This window comes from Martes martes (genome assembly GCF_963455335.1).
Source record: "Martes martes genome assembly, chromosome: 14".
In the NCBI taxonomy this organism is placed as follows: domain Eukaryota; kingdom Metazoa; phylum Chordata; class Mammalia; order Carnivora; family Mustelidae; genus Martes; species Martes martes.
Window position 1 is genome coordinate 76,609,175 of NC_137902.1, and position 15,577 is coordinate 76,624,751.

The window sequence follows — 15,577 nt, forward strand, 5'->3', positions numbered from 1 at the left end:
GGGTATTATGGAGGACATGTATTGCACGGAGCACTGGGTGTGGTACATAAACAATGAATTTTGGAACCCTGAAATTTTTCAATTAAAAAAAATAAAACGAGAATGCGGGCACAGAGATATGAAGTGACAGACTGAGAGCCGCAGTGGCCACTCTCTCTGAATGAGATGGACAGAGGTTAGGCCTCCTATAGTGTAGGACAAGCTGGGGAAGGAGGAGAGAGAGATGTAGGCCAGTTTTAGCCCCAGCCACCCTCCCATAGCAGCCAAGATTTCTCCCCACTGCCAAAACCCTGAAGATGCTCCTTACCGTCCGGCTGTTTTCTGCAGAGCAGGATTTTTCTCCTTTCTCAAGAGCATACTTATTAGCTACAGATTTAAAAACATGGAAAGGCTTGTGGCACACATTGTTGTTGCCTACCCACCTGCCCCTGGTTTAGTTCAGGTAGCTGTTAGGGGTCAGTGGTTTCAAAAAGCAGTGCCTTTCAAATTTAAGCCTAAATCAGAATCAACATGAATAGCTTGCTGTGACACAAACCGTTGGGGGCGCTTGGGTGGTGCAGTCAGTTGAGCCACTGCCGCTTGATTTTGGGCTCAGGTCATGATCTCAGTGTCATGGGATCAAGCTCTGCGCTCAGCATGGAGTCTGCTTGAGATTCTCTCTCTCTCTCTGTCCCCAGCCTCTGAAAACAAATCAGCCAGCCCACCAATGAATCCATCTTACACACACACACACACACACACACACACACACACACACACACGGATTGTTGGGCCTCAAACCCAGATGTTCTGATCCAGTAGGTCTGGAGTGGGGCCCAAGAATGTGTATATCTAAGCAGTTCGAATGTAATGGGAGCCATACTTTGAGAACTACCTGACTGAACCCATCAGATGAATTCTATTTCCTTTTCCAGCGATTGGTTTAGACATAGATAGATGGAATAATTCCAATGGACTCTCTCAATATGTATTTATTGGGCATATATTATGTGCCAGACATTGACCTGTGCACTTGGGATACATCAGTGAATAAAACGCAGATCTTTCCTTTTCTGGATCCTATATTACAATAGGGGAAACATATAATAAATAACAAACAAAATACATAAATTTTAAGCTGATAAAAAAAAAAGTAGACCAACTAAGGGAATCAGAGAAGGTGGTGAAGCGGGTGGTGCAGTTTACAGAACTAAAGATGGTGGTCAGTGCATATCATACTAAGAGGGGGAGATATGACTGAAAGGAAGTCAGCCAAAACTTATCTGAGGAGGAGTATGCCAGGCAGAGGGAACGGTAAGAACAAAGGACTGAACAAAGGACTTGCTGTGGACTGAAAGTCTGTGTCTCCCACCAAATCCATATGTTGAAGCCATAACTCCCAATGTGATGGCTTTTGGAGGTGGGGCCTTAGCAAGGTAATTAGCTTTAGATGAGATCATGAGAGAGGAGCTCCCATGATGAAATTAGTGTCCTTATAAAATGGTAAAGAGACCGGCGCTCTTTCGGTCTCCACCATTTGAGGACATGATAACTAAGTAGCCAGAGGCAAGCCAGGAGGGGAGCCCTTAGCAGAGTTCAGCCATGTTGGCACACTGATCCCAGATTTTCAGCCTCCACACTCTGAAGATAAATATTTGTGTTTAAGCCACTCAGCCTGTGGTATCCTATTACAGCAGCGACTAAGACAAGCCTTTGGGCTGGAGTTTTCCTGGAACATCAGAGAAGCAACAAAGAAGCAGGTGTGGTGACCTAAAGGCATAGACCACACAATGCCAAGGCCATTGGGCTCAAAATTGTTGCAGTCCTGGACAGACTGATCCATCCAAGTAAGTTTAAATGTGTGCCACTGCATATTGGCTTTTCAGTCAAACAGCTACATTTATGAGGCTGTGAACTGAAAGCTGTGAACATAGCGGTTGTTGAGGAGCACTGAACGAGGAGTCAGACACCAGGGCATTCATAATGATTCTGCCACCAATTATGTAGGTGAAATGCTAGCGATTACTTGAGCTCTCTGGGGTCCTGTTTGCTCAGCTCTAAAACGAATACGAATACAAATGATGATGCTGGATGGCATCACCCTGCAAGGTCTCTTCCAGCTCTAATACTCTTTCACTTCCAGTGATTCTGCTAGGGCTCTCGCATAGCAATCACTAGCAGCAAAGTCAGCAATACACTGGGATAGGTCCTCTGAAATAACTTCACAGGCTCTGGCCTGTGTGGCTGGGAAAGGCTAGGGGCTGATACATCACAAGTCTGAGAAATACAGTCACATTGTCAAGAAGACTTCGGGTCCAATTTAAAAGCCAAGTCAGAAATGAGGAAAGGCATTCCAGAGAACAGTGCAAACGCTAGCAAAAAACCCACAGTGTGCTGAAATGTGGTAATGACTATTGATCCTGAGTTAGATTTTCAAGTCACAATCGCACCTATAGATCTTAGTCAACACCACCATATTTTAAATAGAATATACAAAGAATTCCCCAGCTGTTACCTTTCCTTGCTTTCACACATAATGTATGTGTGTGTATAACCATTGTTACTAGCCTTTCTTTGGATCATCTGAGCAAGTTATAGTCCTGATGTCTCATTATTCTCGTGATACAACCCTGCAAATTAGGACATCATCAATGACATGACTTTATCTTCTAATCCTCAAAATTTAATTTAAATTTCACCAATGATCGCAGTGAAATCTTTTCTTTTTTTTTTTTTTTTCCGGGTTCAGAATTCCATTTAAGAACACCCATCACATTTATTTGTCATGACTCTTAGGTTTTCTCCTAACCAGAAGACTTCCTCCATCTTCCTGTGTTCTTCTTGAGCCTCGCAGTTTTAAAGAGTATAGACCTTAAATATTGTCAGATGACCCTGAATCTGGGTCCACCTAAGGTTTCCTCATTACTAGACTCAAGACATGTTTTCTTGGCAGGGAAACCAAAGAAATCCCACACTTTTCTCCGTGCTTCCCATCAGAGGCCCCTGATGGTGAAACGGCTTACCAGTGGGGAGGTTAACCTTTAACACCTGGTCATGTTCTTTCGCCCAGGCTTCTCCACATAGTCCCCTTCCTCTCGCTCTTTTTGTAACTGATATATTCAAGTTATAGGGAGATAGCCCAGGATTATGTCAATATCCCGCTCGTCATCAAACCACCATCCACTTGCTGGGTTCCCACTGACCACCCTTCCTGAATCAATAACCACAGGGAGAGTGGGCCCATGATGTCTATCTATTCCATTATTTTTCTTACATTTATCATTAGCATCCTTCTGTAAGGAAAAGCTTTTCTTTTTCTCAAGTGCCTACTGATTCCTTCAGTTGGTCAGTATCAGTGTAGACTTACAAATTCCAATTTTTATTCAATAGGTTGTAGTCCATCATATTATTATCTATTTTGAAGCTCCAGCTTCCTCAGTTTGGCCAGTGAGAGTATCTAAACAGGTATTGTGACCTGTTCTTATCATTTGTTAAGCCTTTCCTCACTTTCTGGCACAACAAGATATTCTAAGAGAAATGGGTCTCAACAATTTCTCCAGTCTTGGGTCCTTCATTGTAGGGTTTGTATTTAGAAACCAAGTACAATGTACTTATTGTGCTCATTGCTACGAGAGTGTTTAAGTATCTAGGCCTATTCAGTGGACACAGCCAGGAAATACACGTATACGTGTATGCACACATATACACACAGACACACAGGTACCTACATATATCTCTAATTCTGCATCTCTACACCAATATACAGATACAGACATAGACATAAATATGGACTATTTTAACCATTGATTCATACCAATACTTCCAAGTCCAATCCAACACTTCATGATTCTTTTTAGCTTTGTTTGTAAACACCTTCTCCAACAATGGTAAACTTGGTTTTCCTCATCACTGTCAATGTATTGACTTATGTGATCAGTATACTCATTTGCTCAAGCCAAGCAGATTCCCTACATACCCCAGCACTCTGTATCCTCAGGCACACTGCTGGTGGACCTTCGCACCTGTCAGCATCCCCTCCCAACCTGGCACCCCACTCTCTGGCATCTCTGGGCAGACTGCCTCTCTCCATCTCGTGGGCCTCTGGGCCGTGCTCCTCCATGCTAACATTATGTTGCCAGCCCCTCCACGCCAAAGAGAGAAGGCCCAGTAGAGCTGAAAATAAATGATAACTATAAAAGAACAGAGGTTGTCTTAGATAAAATTGAACTGTAAGAAAAGCTCATTTTTGACACCACTTAACCCTCTTCCTCTTTTTCTGATGTGCTGGCCTCCCTCTCCCTTCCCAGCTCCAGGCATTCCTTCGCCTTATGCTCTTCTCCGTCAGCCCAGATGGCCTCAGCAAGGAGCCCTGGCCTGGCTTGCCTTTCCTTCTCATTACCTAATCCTCCCCTGACCCCTTCTTTCCTGTAGTTTGATTAATCTTCTTTAGGTGTTGAAAGGAAAATGATCAAAGAAACAAACAACAGAAAAAAACCCACAAAGAACGAAAAAAACTCATAAACACAGAGGACAAAGTGTTGGTTACCAAGGTCGGGAGGGGGTGTGGGAGAATGCCTGAAATAGGGGAAGGGGATTAAGAAGCACAAACTTCCTGTGAGAAAATAAATAACTCATAGGGATGAAAAGATAGGAGAAATTGTCAGTGATATCGTAATAACGTTGTACGGTAACAGAGGTTAGCTACACTTACTGTGGTAAACTCGACACAGTATATAAAATTGTCAGTGCACTACATTGTACCCTCAAAACTACTATAACATTGTATGTCAACTACACCTCACTTTTAAAAAAAAAGGAAAATTAAATGAATCTGTCATTGGTGGAATTTCCACCAATTTTCCATACAAAAATGAAATGTCTTTCAAACATGGGGACTTTTGCAGGAAGCACGGTCTCTCTTACAGTACTTTAAAAATATGACTCTACTCTAATTGATTAAGGTAAATACACATGCACCAGTGATTTTCTTTACAATTTTTCAGATTGCATAATGAAAAGCAGAATCACATAGAGATATGTGAGATATATTTATTATCAAAGTTTCTGAGTACCTGGCTGCAGGTCAGTTTCTGCTTTCTGTGATAGTGAGTAGATCAGTGTTTGCAACTAATTTGGACTAATTTGGAAAAAATACTGCTGAGCAGCCAAATTAAGCATTAAATAACAATCATTAAGATAATATTTTTAAACTGTAGTGTTTTCCTGTAGATCAGCTTTTTACTTATAACAAATATTAGGAGGTAAAATTTAGATATAGCTTCTTAATTATAACCATAGACTCAAACTGTTAAAGTAATGAAAACAGAAAATAATTATATAGAGTTACCGTGACACTGGTAGTGTACACATGGATGTATTTTTCATTTTATCCTCACACTGAGCTGCTTACCTACTACCCACACTGCTGCTTCTTAATATGGTGACATATGTAGTGATCAAAAACATATTTTAAGTAAATACAGGACTTCTTTTAAATGGCATTTCTCAAATAGTTCACATTTGCATAATATGCACGTAATAATGGTACTAAAGTCATGTGTTGGGAGGAAACACAATTACTTTCTCACAATGAGCAATCAGTTTCGTACATGGGATGTTTATTTATACAACCACTGCATCTATCCTGCTATGGGGAGTTTGAATTTAGTTGTCAAAAGTGCCTAAGCCACAGGGTGCCTGGGTGGCACAGTTAGTAAAGTGCCAGACCCTTGGTTTCAGCTCAGCTCATGATCTCAGGGCTGTGATCTCAGGGTCATGAGACTGAGCTCCACATCTGGCTTCAGGCTCTGCACTCAGTACAGAATCTGCTTAGGACTCTCTTTGCCCCTCCATCCTGCGCTCTCTATGTCCCTCTAAAATAAATAAATAAATACATACATAAATCTTAAAAAAAAAAAAAAAAAGCCTAAGCCACAATCCCCATGTTGGCAGGGAATTGAGTAAGTGAACATTTTTATAACAAGAAATGGGGGGGGGGGATAAATGCTATGTTTTAATTTCAAATTTTTAATGAAATGAGAACCAGACAAAACAGTGTGCATTCTTTGAGATCTCAGCAAAAAAAAAAAAGAAGAAGAAAGAAAGAAAGAAAAAAAAATTGCCTATGAGAGAGGAAATTTGTCTTTCCTCCTTTGATATCATGTAAGGAATCTCTTAAAATTAAGAAATAAAACTATAGAAAGGATCAAATCACTTAGGGAGTAGACTGAAAAGTTATTCCATTAAAAAAAATTGGCTGCTTTTATCTTAATAAACAGGAAAATAAGGTCTTCACAGAAAAATTTCTCTGTTGCTGCCATCACCACTTCACTGTGCAAAATGTGTTAACAGAACAGCAGCAGTGGCATCCGCTGGCACTTAACAAAAATGCAGATTCTGGGGTGCACGGATTGCTTAGTCAGTGAAGCCTCAGACACTTGGTTTTTTTCAGAGATTTTTTTTTTCTTTTGACAGAGATCACAAGTAGGCAGAGAGACAGGCAGAGAGAGAGGAGGAAGCAGGCTCCCTGCTGAGCAGAGAGCCCGATATGGGGCTCGATCCCAGGACCCTGGGATCATGACCTGAGCCGAAGGCAGAGGCTTTAACCCACTGAGCTACCCAGGCACCCCAACTTGGTTTTGGCTTAGGATGTGATCTTAGGGTCCTGAGATGAGCCCTGCATCAGGTTCAAGCTCAACTCGGAGTCTGCTTGAGGATTCCTCTTCCTGTCCGTCTGCTAAGCCTACCCCCCACCCCGCCACCACCCTGCTCGCTCGCTCTCTCTCTCTCAAATAAATAAACAAAATAAAAATTCTGAAAAGAGAAGAGAGAAAAGGAAAGAGAAAAGAGAAAAGAAAAGAGAAGAAATGAAATGAAAAGAAATACAGATCATTGGACCCTACTCTAGATCTATGGAATAAGACTTTGGATTTTCAGAAAGTCCTCAAGCCAAGCACAAGCCCCAGAGTGTTGTAGGGTGCTGACTTTCCGTCACCCAAATTATTTGCCATGTAGCCACCAGAGGGATTACCAAGGGATTAAGCAGGGGTGACTTATGTATGGAATTGTGCTGTACTTACAGCAAATCCCAAACTCCTTACCATGAGCTCCAAGGTACTGACAGACATGGTCCCTGGCTCTCCTCCTACTTCATCCAGAGAAATGCTCTCTCGAGCTCATTTTGCTCCATTCACGTATCTCCAGGATCTCACACATATTTCTTCCATGTTGAATGGCCTTTCCCTTTCCTCTTCATTTGACTAACTCCTCCTCATGCTCTGGGTTCTGCTCAAATTTGAGTACTTTCCTCAGAGAAGCTCTTTCTAAAGTCCACATACAATTCATGCCCCATTTCTTGGCTGTTCCCCATTTTGTTTCTTTTTTTCCTTTTTAAAATATTTTATTTATTTATTTGACAGAGAGCAAGAGAGAGAGAGCACAAGTAAGCAGGGCAGCAGGCAGAGGCAGAGGGAGAAGCAGAATCTCTGCGGAGCAGGGAGCCCGATGCGGGGCTCGATGCCAGGACCGGAGATCATGACCTGAGCCGAAGGCAGCGGCTTAACCCACTGAGCCCCCCAGGAGCCCCCGTTTTGTTTCTATCCTCATAGCAATGTATCTCTTAGTCATCACTGCCTGTGCACTGGAATGTGCAATCCCTTACCTGTCTGTCTCTTTCACTAAACCATAAGTTCCCTGAGGGCAGAAAGGATTACATTTGTTCAATGTTGTACATTTGTTCTGACTTTTTTTCATTTCAAATACCTGGATCAATGTTTTGTCTACTTGCTTCTATCCATTTCACAAAAGTTACAAAATGTCTTCCTTCAGTCTCACTTACTCAAAGGTCACTTGTTACTAGTCCCCTGAAAACAGAACCAAACCCAAAGTGGTAACAGTGGTAAGATCCGAGCTTCCTTTGGTTTCTTGCGCTGCCCAATGTACTGCTCACCGGGTCCCTGGTAGTGGTTTTCGACTGTCTCTGAAAATTCCAAGGCAGATGTTTTTGCAAAGCCTCCTTTAGGACACCGCCCCTTCGTAAGACGCTGCATACGCCGCTTTCCAGCGTCACGAAGAGGGATGCAAGCAAATGGGAAGTGAAGCTAGTATTTGCTGGAGAAAAGGAAGGACCGAGTAACAGCAACTGTGGCAGAAGTGGGGGGGGCGCTAATAATTCAGAGATATTCTGGAGTAGAGTCAACAATGCTTGGTTACTGGTATCCTGGGGAAGGAGTAAAAGAGGATTCTCAAGCTACTTTTTTATTCCTCTTTCTTTTTCTCCACCTCCCAACTTTATGGAGGTATAATTGACAAATAGAAATTGTATATATTAGGGTGTAAAATGTGAGGATTTAATATATGTCTACATTGGGAAATGATTACCACAATTAAGTTAATTAGCATATTCATCAACTGGCATAGTTATTTTGTGTGTGTGATGAGAACACTCAGGATCTACTCTTTTAAAAAATTTCAAGTACACGATATAGGATTACTAACGAGAGTCACCACACCGTAAGTAGATTCCCAGAACGTATTCATCTAATAACAGCAAGTTCTGGCATATTGGACAGGAAAAATGAAAGAAGCATCAAATCAGGCAAATGGTAATGAGTTCAATTCAGGATATCTTCACTTTGAGGTATTATGAGACAGAAAAGGTAAGTTTTGTATATTCATATGTACGTGTGTGTGTGTAAATATTATATGTATATATATGTACACATATAGGCATTTATACATGTACATGTGCATATGAATAGAAGCCAGTAAAAAATTAGTGAATAGGATCAATTCATTCACCAGGTATTTACTGAACATTTGTTCTTATGGGGAAGGTCCTTTATTAAGCTCTAGAGATACAATAGTAAAATAATAAAATATCCTTGCTGTGCAATCTAGCGAGAAGGAAGACTTCACTGAGAAAGAGATGTCTGACTAAATCCCTGAAGGAACTAAGGAAGAAATGAGCAATGAGGATACGGGAGGAAGAACATTGCAGGCGGACAGAGCAGTGAATACAATGTCCTGAGGCGGGACTGTTTCTCATGGACCCTGTGGCTGGTGCAAAACAAAGGAAGGCGGTTAAAAGAATAAGCAGTGGGAGATACAGTTGGTGGTAAAAACAAAACAAAACACAAAACAAAACCTCAGCTTTTGCTCTACGGAAAGGAACTGATCATTTTAAGACATTTTAAGAGACTAATAGTTTTAAGACACGATCAGCTGAAGGGCAGAAACAGCTGGTGCTAGAGACCCGTTAGAAGGGTGTTGCATTTAAAGTCCAGGCAAAAAGTAGTGGTGGTTTAATCCCCAAGATGATAGCAGGGAGCTGATACGATGTTAATCTCTGGACATATTTTGAGGGTAATAGTAACAGAAATTGCTAGCTGAATGGGTGTGTAATGCAATACGGTGAGAAGAACATGGGGCGGTACCATGGATGTTGTCAGAGCAACTTTGAGGATGGGACTGCTTTATACTTGCATGAGGAAGACTGAAGGAGGAGCATATTTGGGGAATGAAACAGATGAAGAATCCAGCTTTGGACCTATTTAGTTTAAGACTGCATTAACCATCACAAAGACTCAGATATCCTACACAGAGATACCATGGGGCAATGTAATTTACAAGAGTGTGGAATTTACAAGTGTGTGGGAGCAAGAGAAGCTGGAAATATACATCTGGAATGTGTGAATCTTAGAGATGATATTTAAAGCCAGAAGACTGAAGGAGATCAGTAAAGGAGGGAGTTGAGAGAAAAGAGAAAGGGGTTGTTGAAGCCGTAAAAGTGGAATGTTTTCCCAGGGACTATGGTAGAGTCAGAAGAAATGACAGTTGAGGAAAGAATGGAACCATGTCCATTTAAATAGTAGTTGTAGAGGAATGAGGGCCTTGAGAAGAAGGCAGAGCAGAAGGAAAGGGCTTTCCCATTAGCCTTTGAAAACTAGAGCTTCAGAAAGTAGACCACGATAACCATAGGGGTGTGGGACCAAACCACTTCCACTGAGAATGGCTGTCAAGAGAGAGTGGCCAATATATTGAGATCTCTTTCCTTGTGTAGTTTGGTAAAAAAGGAAACTGAAGTAGAGTGTGAGTAGGAGGTTAAGTCAAAAAGATAGTGCCTGCAAACTGTTCCTGGAAGGGAAGGAAGAAAACAGGGGAGGAGAGAAGGCTACAGAGAGCTAGGAAGAAACTGTCTTTGGTTTTCAGTTTTCGCTTTTGTTAAATCTGGGGAACATATGCCATATGCCGACAGTCTTAGCTTTTCTAGCCTAAGGCAAAGAAAACAAGGAAGAGGACCCGGCTGAGGTCAAATAATAAATGAGGATAACTAACAATTTATGCCCTGTTAGAACCAAAAGAATTTGTCACTGGACAAAGAGAAAAATGTTGGGGCACCTGGGTGGTCTGTGGGTTAACCCTCTGCCTTCGGCTCATGTCATGATCCCAGGGTCCTGGGATCGAGCCCCACATCGGGCTCCCCACTCCGCAGTGAGTCTGCTTCTCCCTCTCCCTCTGCGGTTCCTCCTACTTGTGCTCTCTCTCTCTGTCCATGTCAAATGAATAAATAAAATCTTTAAAAAAAAAAAGAGAGAGAGAGAAATGTCTTTTTTTTTTTTTAGATCTAGGGAAGGTGGGTATAAATGCAATAGGCCTTAATAAATCACCTTAATAAATAGTTAATTTATATGATTGACATATTTAGCAAATAGCATTGCTTGGGTAATATTTAGTACAATTATAATTTTCAGTTGAAAATTGTTAAGTTTTGTTCCAAACATAGTTTATATTATGGGTCTTAGCTAAACTCTAGTATGTGGAAGAGAATATTAACACACTGTACATGAGAAAAATAGAATTAGTATCAGAAGCAGGCATGAACAACAATATATATTTAGCTAATAGTCAAGAAATGAGCACTCAAACAATAATGAGCTACAATTTCTTAACTTGCTAAGTTACTAAAAATATTTTAATTACAATCTACAAGATTGGTCTAGATGAACTAAAAATAGTACATTTATTCAATGCCACTATGAGTATAGTTAGAAGGACTATATGGGAAAATACAGAAGGATCATATGGGGAAAAATGAATGGCCTACATAGCTCTAAAAATTATAGAAATGGAATCTGGAGAGATCAATTTGTCTGTGTGTAAGCGACAGCCATAAAAATACTGATACTTCTTTCTTCTCTTGAAAAGGACACCAGAAACAAGAGAAGAAAAAAGTATCAGCATTTTCATGCAGACCATGGACTTTGAGGAAAGATGTCACCATCCTAGCTATAGGTGTTAAGCGTAATTCTTTAGCCCAAGTGGGGCGCAGACTGCCATGCTCTTCACCAAACCTGTGTCTTCTTCTTGTCAGGCACACAGCTATAATATTTGCTCCAGTCTCCTTTCCGCTTGATGGGGCTGAATTACTGAGTCCAAGCCAACTGGATGTAAATGCAAACTATCTGGCATCATAAGCTTGGTCCTTAGGTTCCCCAGACATCCCTCCCTGTGTCAGTTGGCTCATGGCAGGTGAGCACGGTGACCTTAGAAACCACATGTTGAAGGTGGAAGAGGCACAGGATGGAAGAAACGTGGGTTCCTGACACACTTCTTAGTGAGGAGTTAACTACCGGTCAGGTGCACCTACACCTCAGCCATCGTATATTTAAGATGGTTTGTTACAGCACTGTTAGTACATGAACGAATCAAAGATCTGTCTTAATTTTGGTGCTGTCATGACCAAACACTAACTTTTATACCCTTTATCATAGGTATTGGCCTGAGAATGGCCACATGCCAGTGTGACTAAAGGACCCATTTGCTGGGTGTTTCGAGGAAAGATTGTTTTTTTCCTTCTCTTCCAAGGAACTATAGCAATAAAGCCTTTTTGTTCCTCTGGATAGAGTTGTATATGCTGAGGTATCTACAACTACTGAATACTGTTTTCTACCTCAAGGGAATCCAGACTAAGGAAAAGTTGCCAGAGAAAAAAGGAAGAAAAGGAAGAAAAGGAAGGAAAGAAAGAAAAGGAAGAAAAAAATGAGACTTAGATCGCCAGACTCGGAACTTTAATCAAACAGGATTTTTGGTTACCCAAGAACACCCATCATCTGTATTCTTAAAGCCAGCTTACTTAGATTTCTGTTACTTACAAATAAAAACATTCTAACTCATAACTCTGAATGAGTTACCATCTCTGGAAATATAGTTAAAGAAAATGTGTTCTAAGATTTTAATTTTATTAAAATTAAATTTGAATTTTAAAGTTAAGTTCTTTATGATTGCAGTTGTTCACTGAAACTTTGTTTGCATATTTTAAAAAGTGGAAACCATTGGGGCACCTGGGTGGCTCAGTCAGTTAATTGTACATCTCTTAATTTCAGCTCAGGTCATGATCTCAGGGTCATGAGATCAAGCTCCATGCTGGGCATGGAGCCTGCTTAAAATTCTCTCTCTCCCTCTCTATCTGCCCACCCACTATCACAATTGCATGCATGTGCGCACACACACACACACACACACAGTGGAAATCATCAAAATTGTCATCAGTAAATGTTAATTTAAGCATGGCGTATAATTGATACAGGACTATATAGACTAAAAATAATGATGAAAAATGTATAGCAGCATATATGGGATCATATTAACATAGGACAGACTGTCCCAACTTGTATTGTATAAGTTATGAAAATGTTATTGTACGTATACTTATTGTATACTTATTATATGTATACTTATTGTATGAGTTATGAAAATGTTTCAAATAGGCTGAAACATTTATACTTAATTGTACAAATATAATTTCCTTGTATGTCATGATATGTAAAATTTGCAAAGAAATGATTTATGGGGCACCTGTGTGGCTCAGTCAGCTAAGCGTCGTCTGCCTTCTGTTCAGGTCAAGGTCTCAGGGTCCTTGGGCTCCCTGCTCAGCAGAGATCCTGCTTCCCCCTCTCTCTCTGCCTGCTACTCTGCCTACTTGTGCTCTCTCTCTGTCAAATAAATAAATAAAATATTTTAAAATTTTTTCAAAAAATTTAAAAAAAGAACTAATTTATGCAGTGATCTCCACATGTTACTGTGACTGCATTTGTGTTGATTTTATTGTTTGTCTCAAATCTTTCATAGTACAGGCATATTGCATTAAAGTGGAACAATGATAATGAAAATACAGTATCATTTGACAACGTGGAAAAAAAGACTTACAGAATGAACATAATGGTCAAATATCTTTTTCTCATTGAAATTTAATCTGTTCCATACTGAGTTGGTGATCACTTTATGTTGTAACTCTCTTAAAGTGTTTAGCTTTCAAAATCCCTAGTCCATGTGTTGTCAGAATGGAAGTTCTCCAAGACAGTAAAAGCAGAATACCACAGAGGGTAAGACCAGGGCTTCCTGGTCCTTCGTTGGCTTCCAGTTCTGACTCTGAAGTTGTTAACTGGGTGACCTTGGGCAAGTTACTAAAACTGTCTGTGCCTTCGTCTCCCGCTCTATAAAAGGGGCTTGATAATTACAATATTCACCTCAGGAACTATTGAGTTAAATGACGCCCTCTATATATGATGCTTGGCTAAGGACTTGGCATGCAGTAGCAAGCAAGTGCTATAAACGCATTATCTATTATTATTATTATTATTATTATAAAGCTGAGACATACACAAATGTCTATGAAGCTAAGAGTATGCTAATTCAATTGGGGGGGGAAATGGAAGTAATATAGAGTATATTGAAAATTGTAGGTGGTGGTTGTTTTTTTTAATTATTAGACTCCACTCCTCCTCAAAGTTATCTTCTACAACCACACTTGTTATTTGGCAGCTCAAATAAAAAATAAAGGAGCTCTTTTGATAGCAAGGTCAAGAGAATTTCTCCTACTGTGAAAGAGGGAACTGCTTCAGACATCCAGTATTTATAGTTATTCAAAAGATATAAGGCTACATTCTACAATATCTTCTGGTAAAATTAATTCTCAATGGACAAATGCAAAGCAAAATAAAAATAGGTATGAGTAAATGTTACTGAAAAGTTAGAAAGAAGGTGCATTTCCATCTAATTCCCCACCCTCTGAAGAAGCGTCTGCTGGATTGGGCTGCTGTTTCGTTCACAGAGAGAGCTTCCTCCACACAGGAGGACTTCACAATCCCCATTAAAACAGCCTTCTCCGGCTATTCACAGACCTGCTGTAGGACGCCCAAGAAGAGGGAGCTGATTTTCCTGCCACGTGACTGCTGGCTTTGTTCACTGGCTGCTCCTTGGCCACCCAGCAGAGATAGGCTTTGTAGCTTCACACCAGTCACACCCAGGGAAGGGGGAGCTGGAGCACCGCCCCCAGGTCATCTCCCCTACATTCAACAAGCAGACACATGTGCACCCTGATACCAAGCAGGAAATGGTATTCTACCCTTCTTTACAAGGTCATCGCTTGTCATTGCAATGGAATCCATATGTATTACTCATAAAGAAAGGGGAGAGAAAAAGATAAAAAGAGAAAATTGTACAGAACTTTCCGTTTTCCAATGCCCTTCCACATTCATTATTTCACTCATAGGACACTTCCCCCAGACTCATAAGTAAGCAACACCAAATTTCAGCAGCTCTCTCCATGGCGTTGAGAGTCCCCCTGCCACCTTAGATAAGCCAATCAGCATTTCTCAGGATCCCTATCTGTACAACTTTTAAGTCTGTCAATAAAGAATCAGAGAATAATTGTGAAGATAAAAGAAATGTGCAATCCTATCGTGTGTGAAAACTCCAATGCCACACAGAGATAAGCCTATGGTTGCCCTGGTTCATAAACACAGAAACAGTTGACTATGTATTTCTTTTCAAGTGCAAGCTCCTGATTGAGAGGATTTTGTATATAATTAAGATGCTTTCCCGATACTAGCTGAGTGCAAAATGTCAATGGCTCTCAAGGGTGATGTTTTCTTTTATTGTTCTGTACCAATTATTCAAACGTGAGAGGAATTGAGACAAAATTCTATATTAACTGCCAGTATTTTCTGTGAAAATGATGAGGTCACTCTTTTTAAATCTTCAATCAAAAATCAGAGTTGGTGGTTTCTTTTTTTTTATTTTTTTAATTTGGAGATTTAGAATTATTCTTGGCATATAAACATGAATAAATAGACATATTAACCATATCAGAGTCATTTGACACTGACAAATGACAAAAAGGCAAAAGTTGTAAGTGGAGAAACAAAAGATACTATTTTTACACTGTCTGGGTGACCTTGCAAAGGTGTTTTCCCATCTATTTATGAAATGATAATAGGGTTCCGACCCCATTATTCCTCTATAATGCATCACACGTGATGAGTAAAGATATCTCGAGTTTTATGAGCTATTTGGGAAGAGGACTTCATCATTGTATCCAGGTACCTCCTAAGGAATGGACTCATAGATAAAATCTCAAAATCATGTCTTGTACTGTTTAAGAATAGAGCACAATGATAAGTATGTCTATTCCTGGAAGGTCTTATTTTACAACAATGCTGCTATGTCTTGTGTGCTGTTAGTTTAGAAAATTGATGTAGGGTCAAAAGTTCAAGGAGCAGATTACATTGTTCCTTACAATCTGTACCGTGAGAATAAA